We start from the raw sequence: 15,020 nt of genomic DNA, 5'->3' as shown, positions 1-15,020 counted from the left end.
TGCCCAGGCTGGAATGCAGTGGTGTGATCTCAGCTTGCTACAGCCTCTGCCTCCTGGGTTCAGGTGATTCTTCTGCCTCAGCCTACTGAGTAGCTGGGACTACAGGCATGTACCACCATGCGTGGCTCATTTTTTTGTGTTTTTAGTAGAGATGGGGGTTCACCATGTTGGTCAGGCTGGTCTTGAACTCCTGTCCTCAAATGATCCACCCACCTCAGCCTCCCAAAGTGCTGGGATTACAGGCGTGAGCCACCATACCCGGGCCCCACGGATTTTCATAGTTTTGAGTTTTACATTTAAGTCTTTAATATGTCTTGAGTTAATTTTTATATAAGGTGTAAGGAAGGGGTCTGGTTTTGATTTTCTGCATATGGCTAACCAGTTTTCCAAGCACCGTATATTAAATAGGGAATCCTTTCCCCACTGCTTGTTTTTGTCAGATTTGTTGGAGATCAGATGGTTGTAGAGGTGCAGTCTTATTTCTGATATCTCTATTCTGTTCCATTGGTCCATGTGTCTGTTTTTGTACCAGTACCATGCTGTTTTGGTTACTGTATCCTTGTAGTATAGTTTGAAGTCAGGCAACATTATACCTCCAGCTTTGTTCTTTTTGCTAGAATTGTCTTGGCTATCTGGGCTCTTTTTTGGTCCCATATGAATTTTAAAGTAGTTTTTTTCTAAATCTGTGAAGAATATCAATGATAGTTTAATGGGAATAGCATTGAATCTATAAGGCTGGGTGTGGTGGCTCATGCCTGTAATCCCAGCACTTTGGGAGCCTGAGGTGGGCAGATCACCTGAGGTCGGGAGTTCAAGACCAGCCCGACCAACATGGTGAAACCTCATCTCTAGTAAAAATACAAAATTAGCTGGGTGTGGTGGTGCATGCCTCTAATCCCAGCTACTGTGGAGGCTGAGGCAGGAGAATTGCTTGAACCCATAAGGTGGAGATTGCAGTGAGCTGGGATTGCACCATTGCACTCCAGCCTGGGCAGCAAGAGCAAAACTCCATCTCAAAAAAAAAAAATAATAATTGAATCTATATGTTATTTTGGGCAGTATGGCCATCTACATCTAGAACATTTAGGACATTTAAGGACATAGATACTGGCAAAGATTTCATGATGAAAACATCAAAAGCAATTATAACAAAAGCAAAAACTGGCAAATGAAATGGAATTAAACTAAAGAGCCCTGCACAGCAAAAGATACTATCATCGGAGTGAACAGACAACCTAGAGAATGGGAGAAAATTTTTGCAAGCTATCCATCTTACAAAGATCTAATATCCAGAATCTGCAAGGAGCTTAACCAAATTTACAAGAAAAAAACAACCCCATTAAAAAGTAAGCAAAGAACACAAACAGACACTTCTCAAAAGAAGACATACATGCAGCCAACAAACATGAAAAAAGCTCAGCATCACTGATCATTAGAGAAATACAAGTCAAAACTACAATGAGATATCATCTCATGCCAGTCAGAATAGTGGTTATTAAAAAGTCAAGAAACAATAGATGCTAGGGAAGTTGTGGAGAAATAGGAATATTTTTATACTGTTGGTGAGAATGTAAATTAGTTCAATCATTGTGGAAGACAGTGTGGTGATTCCTCAAAAGACGCAGAAATACCGTTTGACCCAGCAACCCAATTACTAGGTATATACCCAAAGGAATATAAATCATACTATTATAAAGATACATGCACATGTATGTTCACTACAGCACTATTCACAATAGCAAAGACATGGAATCAACCCAGAGGCCTATCAGTGATAGACTGGATAAAGAAAATGTGGTAATGTGGTACATATATACCACGAAACACTATGCAATCATAAAAAGGAACAAGATAATGTCCTTTCCAGGGACATGGATGGAGCCGGAAGCCATTATCCTCAGCAAACTAACACAGGAAGAGAAAACCAAACACCACATGTTCTCGATGATAAGTGAGAGCTGAACAATAAGAGCACATGGACACACTGGGGCCTGTTGGGAGTGGGTGAGGGGAGGGAGACCCTCAGGATAAATAGCTAATGCATGTGGGGCTTAATATCTAGGTGATTAGTTGATAGGTGTAGCAAACTAAAACTGCCTTTGCAAAATTATAACTGAGGAAATTATGACAGTGAAAGAAATCAGACCTAACTGACTGCATCTTGCTTCTAACCTTTAAGCTGTCCTTGTTCATTCTTCAGCATAGGCCAAAATAACTTTGGGAAGGAAATTAGCTCGTGGTTTGACTCTGAAACAAAATTGATAACAGCTCTTTCCTGCAAAACCCTCTTTCTTGCCTAGAAACCAGTCTGCCTTTGCAGAACTAGCAAATTAGCTACAAGATCTGAAATTACAGTTTAGGGGTCATGCAGCCTCTGGCTTCAAATGTCTGAACCTCCCCAAATTGCTCCTGGAGATAACACCGTTATCGTAAAATCTAAGACCAGAGCTTGAGATATTTTGCAGACCCTTTACTGATGGATCAGCTGATAGCACACAGACCAGTAATCTGGCTCAATCAGTTCTGCCAACTCACCCAGGAACAGAAAACAGCACGAAAAACTCACTTGGACCCCTTATGATTCCATCTCCAACCTGACCAATCAGCACTTTCCACTTCCTTACCTCCTACCCACCAGAAACTCTGATCCCTGAATGCTCAAGAAGACTGATTTGATTAATAGTAAAACTCTGGGGCGAGGCCTAGTGGCTCACTTTTGTAATCCCAGCTCTTTGGGAGGTCAAGGTGGGCAGATCACCTGAGGTCAGGAGTTTGAGATCAGCCTGCCCAAGATGGTGAAACCTTGTCTCTACTAAAAATACAAAAATTAGCTGGGCATGGTGGCAGGTGCCTGTAATCCCAGCTGCTTAGGAGGCTGAGGAAGGAGAATCACCTGAACCTAGGAAGCGGCGGTTTCAGTGAGCTGAGATTGTGCCACTGTACTCCAGCCTGGCAACAGAGTGAGACCCTGTTTCAAACAAAAACAAAAACAAACCAAAAATATGCTCTGGTCTCCTGCACAGCCAGCTCTGCATGAATTACTCTTTCTCTGTTGCAATTACCCTGTCTTGATAAATTGGTTCTGCCTAGGCAGCACTGTAAGCTGAACCCCTTGGGCAGTTATATAACCAGTATGGCACACATTTACCTTTGTAACAAACCTGCACATCCTGCACATGTATTCTGGAATTGTAAATTAAATTAAATTAAAATGTAAAAAAAGACTAAATAAAAAAACAATAAATGCACAAGGAAATGAGTATTTCCTTGTAGTAACTACCATTCATTGCAACTGTAATCACCCAATGATTCACCTTCCCAGCTGCTTAGACACAATGGGTTTATCAAGGCAGGAGAATTGCAATCATGAAAGAGTAATTGATACAAAGCCGGATGTGTGGGGTGACTGGAGGTTTATTATTACTCAAATCAGTCCTCTGGACCATTCGGGGATCAGAGTTTTTAAGGATAATTTGGTGGGTATGGGCTCAGTAAGTGGGGAGTGCTGATTGGGTGGGTTGAAGATGAGATTACGAGGGGAAGTGAGTTCTTGTTGACTTCTCTTCCTGAGTGGGATCGCAGAACTGTCTGAGCCGGATAATCAGTCTGGGTGGTGTCATCTGCTGCATCGGAATGCAGGGCCTGCAAAATATTTCAAGCACTGATCTTAGATTTTACAACAGTGATGTTATTCCCAGGAGCAATCTGGGGAGGTTCAGACTCTTGCAGCCAGAGGCTGCGTGGCCCCTACACAGTGATGTCTAATTTTGTAGCTAATTTGTTAGTCCTACAAAGGCAGACTGGTTCCCAGGCAAGAAAGATTTTTTTGGGGGGAAAGGGCTATCATCCATTTTGTTTCAGAATTTAAACTATAAACTAAATTCCTTCCCAAGGCTAGTTTGGCCTACATCCAGGAATGAACAAAGACAGTTTAGAGGTTAGAAGGAAGATGGGGTTGGTTAGGTGTGATCTCTTTCATGACAAAATTATTTTCTCAGTTATGATTTTTGCAAAGGCAATTTCACAACAACTGTCAGCGCCCCCACCCCCCACCCCGAGAATGCAGCTCTCACCAGTGATCCACCAGTCATCCTACATACAAAACAAGATTGTCTCATGGTTCACCAATAATCTCTGGTACCTCTAAAAGCCAAGGAGATCGGGTAATTGATGTAAAAGACAGTAGAGCTTTAGACCTGAGAGGAGCGTGTCTACGACTCTTCAGACTAAGACCTTAAAAGCAAATGAGTGGTGACTCTTTCTGTATTACCTAAGGGGTCTGAGTCATTAGAAGTTCCCTCTAGATTTCTTTTCTTTTCTTTTTTTGGTATGGAGTTTTGCTCCTGTTGCCCAGGCTGGAGTGCAATGGCGGGATCTTGGCTTACTGAAACCTCCACCTCTCAGGTTCAAGTGATTCTCCTGCCTCAGCCTCCCGAGTAGCAGGGATTACAGGCATGTGCCACCAGGCCCAGCTAATTTTTTGTTTTTAGTAGAGACAGGTTTCAATATGTTGGTCAGGCTGGTCTTGAACTCCTGACCTCAATGATCCACTTGCCTTGACCTCCCAAAGTGCAGGATTACAGATGTGAGCTACCACACCTGGCCTAGATTTCTTCATCTAACACTGAAGACAGCAAATAGGGAGAAAGGGCTTGAATATCAGCTTTTAACTAAGCTGACCTCGGACCATAGAACACCTTTTAAAAAATTCTTTTAAATATCTTATGTCAGATTTTAGCCAGGAAAAACAGCTGAAATTCCAGACTTTTGAACTTTTTTTTAACCAAAGCTACCCTCCAAGTGACTCACTAAACCAATAAGCTTTAACAAACATACCTTCACCAAGGACACATGGGGCATCTCCAGTGAGGTGCAAAGCAGTTCTTACAAGATCCAGAACCACCCTAAAAATGGTTCAAAGAAAAGATGCTTTTGCTAGTCACAACAGGAAAACAACCCACCTTGATCTGGCCATATTTTTCAGGGTCTCAGCTTCTTAGCTGGTGATTTATATACAAGGACCAAAAGCTGTTTGCCCCTAGAGATGGAAGAAGACAGGAAATCAAAAGTTGTTCATAGAAGGGGAAACGATCGATAACAAATGGGTGCTCCAAAACGTCAAAAGTCACACAAATATCAAACCACAGGAACTGGTTCCCTGTCTGGGAACTGAACCGGGCCATGGCAGTGAAAACACAGAATTTTAACTACCAGACTACATGGCGGAGCAGCCTTCATTGAGTCCCACAGCAGCTCCAAAGTAGGCTGTTTGAACTTAGGAAAGACTTGAGCTTTGTTTTAGGTCAGATTCTGGCTCTTTAATTTTGCCGAGAGAATTTCTTTTTTTTCTTTTCTTTTCTTTCTTTCTTTCTTTTTTTTTTTTTTTGAGACAAAGAGTATCATTCACACCCAGCTAATTTTTGTATTTTTAGTAGAGACGGGGTTTCACCATGTTGGCCAGGGTGGTCTCGATCTCTTGACCTCGTGATCTGCCTGCCTCGGCCTCCCAAAGTGCTGGGATTACAGGCATGAGCCACTGTGCCCAGCCACCGACAGAATTTCTAAGGCTAGCCATGATACTATTATTTGTCTTAAAAAATTTTTTTTTCTGATCTCCTAAAAGTACAAATAGGCAATTGCTTAGAATGAGAGATTTTTTTTTTTTAATTTAGGAGTTATTTTAATTTGAAGAATCCATCTTTTAACCACCAATGGTTAGAATTTCTAGTGGTGTACTTATTCCAATAGCAAGAAAATCCAATTATTATAGCAAAAATTATACCAGAGTCCCTACACCCAAGACTAGTCACACAAATCCTTTTCTCTCATTAATCAACATTTTGCAGAGGAAACACAGGCAAACAATGATTTTGGATGGTAACATCCACTCCATCTGTTAACGGTGGGGGGTGCCCAGGTTCTTGGTGTCTTGAACAAAGAATTGGACAAAAAGCACAAACAAACTAAGGAAAAAATGAAACAATTTATTGAACATAAAAGTATACTCCACAGTGTGAGAGCGGGCCTGAGCTTGGGGGCTCAAAGTCCTCATTACAGGATCTTTGGGAGTTTCAATACCCCCTAGAGGATTCCACTGGTTACTTGGGGTATGCCCTATGTAAGTGGAGAGGATGAAGTACAGTTACAAAGTCATTCACTTGACCTATGTCCTATGGAGAGAATATTTTCTGTCACAGCGGAAGTGTGAATCGGCCTTATGTTCTCTGCCTCCAGACCCTATTTTCCTGCCTCATCTTCCCCCTGAGAGATATGATCCCCATAAATCTTTAAGGGAGGCAGAGGGACCAATTGTCTTTTTTTCTGTAACTGCTTCATGCTGGCTTGGGGCGTAGTCCCTACCTATGTGGGATCACAGAACTCTTGCCCGGCTCAGTCTGGTGGAGGTAGGGTAGCTCCGTGATGGCCAGGGGTGGTGTCTTCATCTGGAACTGAATGGAACCTTTGTTGCATGATCATCTGAAGCTTGATGGTCTCTAAGTGACAGGGAATTAATTTGATTTAAAAAATTTAATGGCAACTTCAGGGAGTGGATACCGATGCTGTCAGAAATGTTTGTCATAGAGATTTGCAGGAGAAAAAAACCAAAACCTGGTTCTAGAATCTATGTGTTTCCTTAAAGGTTTAGCATGAGCAACTCCATTTTGGTTTGGATTTGTTTGTTGGGGCCTAGTGCATGAGCTTAGCCCAAAACAATGGCCTCCCACAATTTTGTTTAAAAAAATTCCCCATTTTCGGTCAGGTTCTCACTTGGGTGAGAGTGTGATCAAAACTCACGGCCTCAGTGCCGCTCTCAGTTACCATCATTTTGAGTTTCTGGTTTCAGCACATCATTTATAGGTTTCCTCACAGTTGCACATTTCTTTCAGCTCCTGTTATTTCAGTTGAAGAGAGACCGTATGACATTCTAGAGATGGCTGCATGCAAGCATTTAAACCTTTGAGAGAACACAGTGCACCAGGGAGACTATTATTATGACGATTGGGAGGATAATACCAAGAGTTTGAAGTATGCTCCTGCCTAAGGGCCCCATAAACCAAACGTCCTGAAATCAAATAGATCAAAGAATGAGCTAGATAAAGTTTACTCAGTTAACTAAGCCATTTCTTTGTCAATCTCTTATCACTAAGTTTCTATAATCTTCATTAGATGTACTTCTGAATAGGCCTCAAGTACCAGCAGCTACATAGGTACTTTTCTGTTTAGCTAATTCTATTATTTAGCATGACTTTCACAAGACAATTTAAAGTCTATTGTGTAACTGTAGCCTTTATAGTAGAATTTGCTGTAGAGCATATTGTGCAGGATACATTTCTAATCATTGCTTCTTTTACTTTAAACCATGGAAAAAGGACCTAACAAATGATGCCCTTTAGAAGAGTGAAGGCCCCCCGGCAATGTTCTTACCCATGATGTGGGTCAAGAGGCGAGAACCAATGTTTTGTTTTTGACTGATTCTGAGGTAATACATGTACCATTAAAGTTTCTTACCTACATTGGACCTTCATCTTTTATCTATCAAAGTGTAAAGTAATCCATGTATAAGGCTTGCTGCAAACTCTTTCACAAATAAAAGTACACCCCATTAGTGTACATAACAGACCCCTTTTCCACTTCTACTGTTCATAGAGGCATAAGAGAGAAAAAACATTCAAAGATAAGAGTTTCCTGACAGTAGAAGTCTTAATCTGTGAACTTGGGAAAAGCTGTTCTCATCAAGGATGGCATCTTCTTCTTGGGAGAAATTTCCTGGTTAACTTTACTTCAAGGGTTCCAGTGGGTGCACAGTTCCAAAAGTGCAGAGGGACCCTTCTCAGTTGTGAGACCATGAACCCAAAGCCCAAGGTCCCTAAGTGTTGTAGTAGTGTGGATGGCAGTGACAGTCTTTCTCTGATGTTTCCAGAAGATTCAAACCATTAAAAGCTAGCTTTTACCTGGTGAAAAATATGCTGTAGCATAATCTACTGTTGTAACATCAGCCCTCTTGCATGGGAAAGCTTTTAAACAACCAGAAAACATGCACTGAAAATAACAATTGAATGAAATCCCTTTATAAAATGTTTAAATGGCCCACCAAACGTACCTAAAGCTTTAATTGTTTTCCCGGGAATATGGGATCAAGCATTAGTTATAAACTATTTTAAGCAATTTCAGTATTAACTGGTTTAACATGAAAATATTTTCTTGATATTCAATTAATTTTTTGTTTTATTTTGGTTAGTAGCTTTATATAAGGAAAGTTGGTGGTTTACAATAACTTAACATAATAACTATAATTGTGATGGGTAGCAAATACTTAGACATTAGAATTCTAGAAATCCCATACAATTTTGGAATATGTATTAGTATTATCCACAAAAATATAACCTAAAGAAGATATAACAGCATTCTGGTAATCCCATGTACCTAAACACATCAAATAATCCTGTTTCCCTCTTTTCTGGATGTTTTCAGGGGCCCTCTGATCCATCCAGAAAGCCAGGCATTAGGGAAGACAATTTTGAAACTGAAGTTTGATTTTGGAATTCCAGATTACCATTAATTATATTCTTTTACCAAACTCATGACAGAAATTTTAAAGGAGCAAAAACCTTTTATAATCTTAAAAAACACACATATGGCCAGGCACGGTGGCTCACGCCTGTAATCCTAGCACTTTGGAAGGCTGAGGCGGGCAGATTGAGCTCAGAAGCTTGAGACCAGCCCATCTCTACTACAATACAAAGAAATTGGCTGGGCATGGTGGTATGTGCCTGTGGTCCCAGCTACTCCATAGGCAGAGGCAGGAGAATTGCTTGAATCCAGGAGGCGGAAGTTGCAGTGAGCCATGACTGCACCACTGCACTCGAGCTTAGATGACAGAGTAAGACTCCATCTCTAAAACAAACACACACACACACACACACACACACACACACACACAACCACTCTACTGTTCTTACCTTGCATGTAAAACTGTCTCTAATAGTCTTAATTGCATGTTACAGTGGTGACTCCTGGAAATTTTAACTTTAATGTAAAACCTAGTAAGTTATGTTCGGATAAGGTTTGACTGTTTCCAGCATAGGTACGGCGTGGCCAACTCCACATGCATGGTCCCAGGTGTCTTACCTAGCTAGAAAGCAGTCGAGTTGAACAATTCCCAAAAGCTGAAGAAGTAGTTTATGACCTTAAAGCATTTAGCAAACCTAATGTTTGAAAATAATTTAGAACACGTTTATATTTGGAAGACAATTGTATTTTACCAATAATCTTTAAAACTGTCTTTACTTCCCAAAGATTAGCAAAGTCATATGAACGAAAAAGCATTACACTTTCTACTTTTCTGACAAAATATTTGATTTAAGTTCTTTTTATTAAACCAATTAACTTAAAACTTCACAGAGGAGATTAACCAGTTTGCACAGAGCAAAAGTGGTCAGAGACTGACTGGTAAGATACTGTTTCCCTTTTGCCAGTTTGCGGAGTTTCTGGTTCTCTCTCCCTGAGTGGCCCTGGTGACCCTGTTTTGACTGTATGCAAACAAACACATTGCCATGAATTAAGAATATTCACAGTTTATAAATTTTGGAGAAACTAGGCAGAGAGAGAAATATGATTGAAATTCTATTTGTAAGGGTATACTCAACATACTTAAAGAATCAGGAAGCCTAAAATCTGAAAAGTTGGCTTAGGGATAAAAAGCTGGTGTGCTCCATTAATTCCTGCAGCCTGACAAAAGTAGCCTAGGAATTCTAGACAAAAGTAATGAATGACAACTTGCTAGAAATGCATAGGAAACGAAATAACTATTCACAGAACCAAACAACAGCTTTCCACCAGCAGGTTTTTATATATATGGATACACAAGCAAAGCCAGAGGAGAATAAACAGCAAACAAATGAATACTAGAAGCAAAAACAAACAAAAACCAACCCTAAACTTTCATACTCAATTTGCCCTGGAGGCTACAGTGTTATCTAGGGCCCCCAAAACCCCACATATTGAATATGTTATTTCTAATATGGAATTCAGTATCCTTAAATTCACCAATATCACTATACATTCTGTGTAATCAAGAAATTCACTTTAGGCATATGACCAGTAGGTACTTTAGCACTATCCATGCAAAACAGTAAACATAGTGTGAAGCAATGCAAGCATGTATGTGAAATTTGGCTTCACACTAAATCCAGCTTCATGCTTAACTATATTAAAAAAGAATTGCCAAGCTGCCAATGCATTTTTACAATACTTCTTACTTTAATCAAGACTAACAGCTTTAATTATGAAAATGTTAATTAGCCAAATGTTTCCCATTCTTTATCAGGTTTTAAAGAATATTTTATTATTTAAACTTTTTCCACTCCTTTCTTCCCTACTTAATTCCTTACTACATTGTTTCATAAATAACCTTTTCAAATCTGTAATTTGAACTAACTTTTAGATAACTTCTGAATAAGACAAAATTATTTTTCCACAAATAACATAACCCTTTCTAGCACATTTCATATACAGAATTACACGTTAACTAGAATTTTATCCTTAGTAAACTAAAATTTTAGTGAAACCCTAAAACTCAAGAAATCCTGAACTATTAGATATGGATATTTATAGGTAAGAACAATTCCACAATTTTAGAAATATTCCTCCACATTACAACTCTTTTTAAATAGGAAATGACCCAGATATCAAATGAGCATTGAAAATAATTTTATTTTGATTTACACTAAAAGTTTACCTAAAACAATTATCCTATACTTTGTACTTAATTTTTTACTTTTAACAAGGGAGACCTGAGACATCAATCAACACATGTAAAACAAATATTGGTTCGGCCCAGAAAGGCGGGACAACTCTAGGCCAGGAGGGGCTCGAAGGCTTTCCGATCACAGGTGGGAGACAAACTGTTGCATCCTTTCGAGTTTCTGATGACCCTTTCCAAAGGAAGCCATCACATCCACATTTACCTCAGTGAGACTTTGAAGAGAATGGCAGGCAGGCTCACCCCAAGCAGCTCCCCACTTGAATTAACACTGACATTTAAAAATATCTAGCAATGACAAACATAAAATTCAGACAAAATGTATGCTGACAATTCTAAAGGCCTTTTTAATTTTATTCCACCAATAATTTTAAAGCTAGCTTGTTTAGTAAAGTTATACTTAAGTCATGTGAACTTGAAAATTGCTTAGACTTATTTACTTAATTTATGAATGCTCTTTTATTTACAAGCCAGTATGGCAGACACAACATATAATAATAAGTGCACATACAAATAAACATATCTAGACATGTACACACACACATAAATGAAGATCCAATAGCTTGGAACCTTAGCCATGAGATAGCAATACAAGCTTGCCAGTTTCACTTTGCCCCAATAGATAATTCAAGGAAAGCTGTGAACCAAAATTTTGGGTAAAGCAGTCTCCATGGCAGTTTGATTTTTAGGGCTAACCCTTCCCAGACTCCAAGGAGCATGAGGGTCAAACGGTACCACAGAAGGGTGTCACATGCTAACCAGGCCCCCCTCTTGGAACAGCAGCACAAAAGCCTGGATACACGCAACACCATCCCACTTTCCCATTAAACAGTATACTTCAGATTCTAAACAATTTTGGATCCAAGCAGCATTGCAACTTCGAGAGAAAATTCTAAGAAGAGCTTAATATTAGATCTCAAAACCTCTACCAAGAGTGTCCTCTTTGGAAAGTCTGAGGGCTGGAGGATCCCCCACGGCATTCTGTGGAGTCCAGTCTTAGAGTTCCAGATACCTTGGGGCTTACTTAGGTGGGCACCAGCGCCACTTTGCATGCAGCCCCCCCCCCACCGCCCCAGAGCTTACTACGAGCTTTCCTTTGGTACCTGGGTGTACTCCTCAACTTTTGGCATTCTTATAATTGGATAAGGCCGTGCTTTCCCATGCCTCCTGTTCCATGAACTTTAATGTTAGGCACTGGGGGCTGGGTGGGTTTCCTTTGCCCTTAGCCAGTTGAATAGAGGAAGGGAAGAATTTAGCACAATACAAAAAGATTTAAGTCACCTAAAACATGTACGAGTTTGCTCCAAGCTGTGCTGCACGTAGGAATCAAGGACCACCCGCAGAAAATATTTTTTAAAAAGTCCTTTCCCCTTCAGGTCAGGGCAATTATTCCTATTCATTCCTACTCCTTTGGGCAATACTAAGAAGTGACCCCAGCCAATTGCCCTCAATTTGCAAAGAAGTAGTAGAAAACAGCCACTCAAAGACTGAAAAATAAAGAGGAAGAATATGAAAAAGACCCAGGGTCCTTAAGCAAACCAGCAGTGGCGGTCAGCCTTCTCCACGTGGAAACCCCCTAGTCTCACTTGCCATGACCAGAGACCTGCAGTTGCTTCCATGTTCAGGTGCTCCCCATGAAGTGTCCTGGGTTGGAAAGAAAAAGAGATTTCCCTCTACAGAGCAGAAAGAAAAATGAGAAAGGAGAAGAATAGATCCACAACTTTTTTACCTCTTCCTCTGGGCTGGATCAGCAAAATATGTTAACAGTGGAGGGTGTCCATGTTCTTGGCGTCTTGAACAAAGAATTGGATAAAACGCATAAACAAAGCAAGGAAAGAATAAAGGGATTTATTTAAAATGAAAGTATACTTCATAATGTGGGAGCAGGCCTGAGCACAAGGGCTCAAAGGCCCTGTTACAGACTATTTGGGAGTTTAAATACCCGCTAGAGGATTCCACTGGTTACTGGGAGTACACCCTATGTAAATGAAGAGGATGAAGTAAAGTTTCAAGGTCATTTACTTGGCCTATGCCCTATGTAGAAGATATTTCCTGTCATAGCTGAAGTGTGAATGAGTCTTATGTTACCTGTGTTAAATACAGTGAGTTCCAAGTTTCTCTTTAAAGAATCAGTATGTCAGTATGTTCACCTCTCTTATTCTTTGTTCTCCATTTTAAAGTTTAACTTCCTTGTTCTCTTTGTTCCCTCTGCCCTAGTTTCAGTAAACAGCCTCCCAGCCAGCTCGAATCAGTAGTTCACATCTGTTCCCCTGGTTACCTGCACCTGTTCCTCTTGCCAAAACTGCACATCCCACTTGCACCCACATATTTAGAATCCTGACTCATCCTGGTCACCTTCTCCATCCTGAGTCACTCCTGGTCACCTGCTCTGACCTGAGTCACCTTTAGTTACCTGTTCTATAACTGTCTTTTCCTCCAAAATTGCTTACTCTGCCACTCTGGCTCCTACCCTTGCTCTCTTTAAAACAGCCAATCAGAATTATCTTAGACTGTGGTGGTCCAACCCTAGCCAATACAGGAATGACACAACAGTAGGGGCTATCTGCTTCAGGGATAAAGAACCTCTTCCCCTCCCCTGTTCATGTGTGCTCTTGCCATTGCTCCTTCCATGAGATGCACCCTTCAATGGAAGTAAAATTGCCTTGCTGAGAAAATTTATGTTCAAGTGCTATTTCTTTGGCAGCACTGAACATTTGCTTCTAACACCTGCCTCCAGATCCTATTTTCTTGCCTCAAATCAGATTTCACAGACAGAGAGACTACAAGGCTGGTTAAAAGTTCTTACCTCTTTTCTGGTTTGTCAGGTACCCTTTTCATAGCACCAAAGCTGTATGGGCCAAGGGAAAACTTCCCCTTCACCCTCTGAAGTTTCACTGAAAACTCAGCTCACAAAAGGAAATTAATAGGAGAAATAGCATGCACATTTTTCAACGTGCACATGGAGGGTAAACCACAGAGTGATTATCCCTCTTTTAAGAGAAAGAAATGAGGGTATTATATAATTATAAAAAGTATCTGCCTATCAGGTGGATGGGGGCTGAGGGAACCAAGAGGAAAACATGTGTTCTTTGTAGGAAACCTAACTGAAAATCAATGTTGGTAGTATTTTTCAATTTAGAAATTGTTTTATCCAGTTTAGTGCCTTTGGTGAAAAAAAAAATTGTTTTAGACATTCTTGTTTTCCTCTTGTTAATAAGTGATTTTATTAAAACCTTTCTTAGAAGCTTCTAAGTATGTTGAAACAGATCTCCCTGGCCAGGTGTGGTGCCTTACACCTGTAATCCTACAACTTTGGGAGGCCAAGGCAGGTATGTAGTGTGCTTAAGCTTAGGGGATCAAGACTGGCTTGGGCAACATGGTGAAACACTGTCTCTATAAAAAATACAAAAATCGGCCAGGTGTGGTGGCTCATGCCTGTAATCCTAGCATTTTAAGTAGCTGAGGTGGGTGGATCACCTGAGGTTAGGAGTTAGAAACCAGCCTGGCTAACATGGTAAAAACCTGTATCTACTAAAAATACAAAAAATTAGCCAGGCATGGTGTTGGGTGCCTGTAATCCCGGCTATTCAGGAGACTGAGAAAGGAGAATTACTTGAACTGGGGAGGTGGAGGTTGCAGTGAGCTGAGATCATGCCACTGCACTCCAGCCTGGGCAACAGAGCAAGACTCCATCTCAAAAACAAACAAACAAACAAAATTAGCTGGGCATGGTGGTGCATGTCTGTAGTCTCCAGCTACTCAGGAGGCTGAGACAGGAGAATCTCTTGAGCCTGGGAAGTAGAGGCTGCAGTGAGCTGAGATTGCACCACTGCACTCCAGCCTGGATGACAGAGACCCCATCTAAAAAATAAAAAGAATAGATTGCCCAGCTATTTTGCTTTATTCTTTGGCTGGCTTTTTTTTTTTTTTTTTTTTTTTTTTTTGCTGAGTGTACAGATAATTAGAAGGTTGTTTAAAGAGTGTTTATTCAAGCACAAAGATTGAGTACTACAGCTAAGGACATACTCCAAGTTGCCTTGGGGAGTGTTCCAGAGAAAAAAAAGAGAGGCTCAAGATTTTAAAAGAAAAAAGGACAAATCAGGAGAGGGGGTGATTACAAAAGTCGTTCATCAGGAATTCTCATCATTTTACAGAAATAACATTGGTAGTTACTGGTTATATATTATTGAACTCCAGGGTGTGATATAGTTTGGATGTTTGTGTTCTCCAATTTCATGTTGAAATCTGATCCCCAGTG

The 15,020-nt window shown here is 40.4% G+C and overlaps 1 long non-coding RNA gene across 6 annotated transcripts in view; it reads left to right on the top strand.

The window, feature by feature from the left end:
* Window positions 1–15,020, top strand: part of LOC141580349 (uncharacterized) — a 71,484-nt gene that overhangs the window by 23,085 nt on the left and 33,379 nt on the right. The window contains exon 3 of one of the 6 annotated variants that reach the window (XR_012512594.1): window positions 7,371–14,711. The exons of 4 other annotated variants lie outside the window; for them this stretch is intronic. This is a non-coding gene — a long non-coding RNA (uncharacterized LOC141580349). Of the gene's footprint in view, window positions 1–6,887; window positions 14,712–15,020 lie in introns of those variants that run through there. One more of the 6 variants, XR_012512590.1, reaches the window with a different exon arrangement.

Source organism: Saimiri boliviensis, chromosome 11 (genome assembly GCF_048565385.1).
Source record: "Saimiri boliviensis isolate mSaiBol1 chromosome 11, mSaiBol1.pri, whole genome shotgun sequence".
NCBI lineage: Eukaryota > Metazoa > Chordata > Mammalia > Primates > Cebidae > Saimiri > Saimiri boliviensis.
This window is presented reverse-complemented; position numbering and strand designations above follow the sequence as displayed.